The sequence below is a fragment of the Telopea speciosissima genome, chromosome 6, assembly GCF_018873765.1.
Source record: "Telopea speciosissima isolate NSW1024214 ecotype Mountain lineage chromosome 6, Tspe_v1, whole genome shotgun sequence".
NCBI classification, from domain to species: domain Eukaryota; kingdom Viridiplantae; phylum Streptophyta; class Magnoliopsida; order Proteales; family Proteaceae; genus Telopea; species Telopea speciosissima.
The window spans coordinates 2,484,640-2,487,172 of NC_057921.1; the positions used below are offsets into that span (position 1 = coordinate 2,484,640).

The 2,533-nt window shown below is 44.3% G+C and overlaps 1 non-coding gene across 1 annotated transcript; it reads left to right on the plus strand.

Moving 5' to 3' along the window:
• The first annotated feature begins 1,585 nt into the window (after positions 1–1,585).
• On the plus strand, positions 1,586–1,692 carry LOC122666389. The gene has a single exon (XR_006333581.1). It is a non-coding gene; the product is annotated as a small nucleolar RNA R71 (small nucleolar RNA).
• The last annotated feature ends 841 nt before the right edge of the window (positions 1,693–2,533 follow it).

Genomic DNA, 2,533 nt, shown 5'->3' on the forward strand with positions numbered 1-2,533 from the left:
CTCAATCATTCCCTTAGGAACTTTAACCGACCGATCTGCAAGTTGAAGAGTAATTTTGGTCGGTTTCAGTTCTCCCAATCCCAGTTGTTGGTAGACATGAAAGGGTAAGAGGTTCACACTTGCACCAAGGTCCAATAAGGCATGATCAATAGTAGTATGGCCTATAGTGCAAGAGATGGTGGGGCTTCCCGGATCCTTATGCTTGGCTGCTACAGGCTGTGAGATTAGAGAACTAATGTTAGCAGCCAAGAATGCCTTTTTGGGCACATTGGTGGTCCGCTTTTGGGTGCATAAGTCTTTGAGGACTTTAGCATAAGCGGGGATCTGGGCAATAGCATCCAACAAGGGGATATTCACCTGAACCTGTTTGAACACATCCAATATCTTCTCCATAGAAGGAGACTTCTTGCTAACCAACCTATTTGGGAAAGGGGCAGGTGGGGTATAAATTCTTTCAGGGTTGGTCTTTTTGACTTCCTCAACAGAATCCTCTTTGGTTTCCTCAACCAAATCATCTGGTATATCTTTAGGTTCATCAGACGAACCTGAAACTGTAGGCACTTCAATGGCCTCTTCAGAAGGGGGGAGAGTCAACAGGAGTATGAGATGATAAAGACCGAGGTGCACTAGCCTTGTTGATACTCACGGCCACTCCTTAAAGCATAAACAACATTTACCTGCCGGAGGGCCCTTGGTTGTTGGCCTTGTGCAACATTGGTTGGAGGAGCTTGGGTACCTTTTGTCAATATGAACCTGATGCCTAGGATTTGGCTCAGGCTGGCTAGGTAACTTCCCTGTTTCCCTCTTATACAGGATTGTGACAAGCTGGTTGAGTTGTTTTTCCATGTTATTGTGGCTTGTCATGAGAAGAGCTATCTTGTTGTCCATCTCATTCAGTCTTGTTGCCTCTCCTATATTGGTAAACCCTGGGGGTTGCTGATAAGGTGCAAGGAGAGGAGGCCTAGCAGAATTAATAGAAGGTCCTGGATGAGGACGAGGGGGAAAGGGGTTAGGAGACATTCCTTGGCTTTGTGGTGCATAGTTGGTCCTTTGGGCACCAACCTGGCCTTGATGGTTAAAGTTGGATGGGCCTGCTTGGTTCCCTTGATTCCATGAGAAATTGGGGTGATTTCTCCATCCTGGATTGTAAGTATTGCTATATGGGTTATTTTGGTAGAGAGCACTTACATTCTCAGTGCTGGAATTGCCCACCAAGGTGTTGGGGCATTCCTCAGAAAGGTGTCCAGGGGTTTGGCACCAACTGCATACCGATACATGGTTGACTTGGTTGACCGGATTAACTGGTATAGACTCTTTAAGAACTATGGACTCCAACCGTTTTATGAGGCTATCAAGTTTGGCCTCCTTGGCTGGCATACCCTCAATGAGATACCCCTTAGTGGTCCTTTCAGCCTCTTGGGAAGATTCCCATTCCCTAGTCTTATCAGCCAAGTTGGTTAAGAATGTCCATGCATCATTCTCCTCAGAAAAAGAAGTAAAGCCTGCTGGACACATAGACTCTACAAGTTGCTTGGTCTGATAATCAATACCCTCATAAATAATTTGGCATAGCTGCCACAAGTCAAAACCATGGTGAGGGCATTCTAAGAGGAGGTCCTTGAATCTTTCCATGAATTTAGAAAAGGACTCATGTGGTTTCTGCTTGAACTGGAGGATGTCACTTTTAAGCTTATTGGTCTTGTGAAGAGGGAAGAATTTTCTCAAAAAGACAATGGTGAACTCATCCCATGTATTAATGGAGTTTGTTGGCAGTCCATAGAGCCACTTCTTGGCCTGGTCTTTCAGGGCAAAGGGTATAAACCTAAGCCTAACTGCATCATCAGTCAAATTCGGACCTTAATTAGAACACAGACCTCCTCAAATTCCCTAAGGAAGAGATATGCATCCTCATTAGCCATCCCATGGAAATGGGGTAGCATGCTGATGAAGTTGGTCTTGAGTTCATAGTTATTCCCTGTAACAACAGGCAGACTAATGCATGAGGGTTGTGCAGCCCTGGTGGGGTAAAACCTATCCTTAAGAGTCTTGGGTTGTTGGTCACCCATGGTCAAAGGTGGTAGAGAAGGTGGTCTTCTAATAAGACGATTACTTGAATCACGAGTCCACACCTTAGCCACCTAAATAGATGAGGTCTCCTTTAGAAAAATTAAAGAAAAATAAAACACTTAAAAAAAAAAAAAAAAAACTAGAAACAAGAGGGACCCCAAGGTAGATAGTGCATCTCTATCCCTCAAAAATCGAAACAATGGTTCAAAAGCTATAAGGATGCCATATAGGTTGACAGCAAGGGAACCCGTATAGTCTTCTATAGCCACCTACGTGCGACTCCAATATGGATTCTGATGTAGAATGGAGGTCTACTATACGTTTATGTTTCCAACACTCTCACTATGTCGCTTTCCTGTTATCAAGAGTGGTCACCTCCAAAGATAAGTCACATGTCAATCCACCCAACCAAGTCAAGATGTAGCGTCATAGGTAACTTAATCCTATGAGGGACACCAAAAGATGG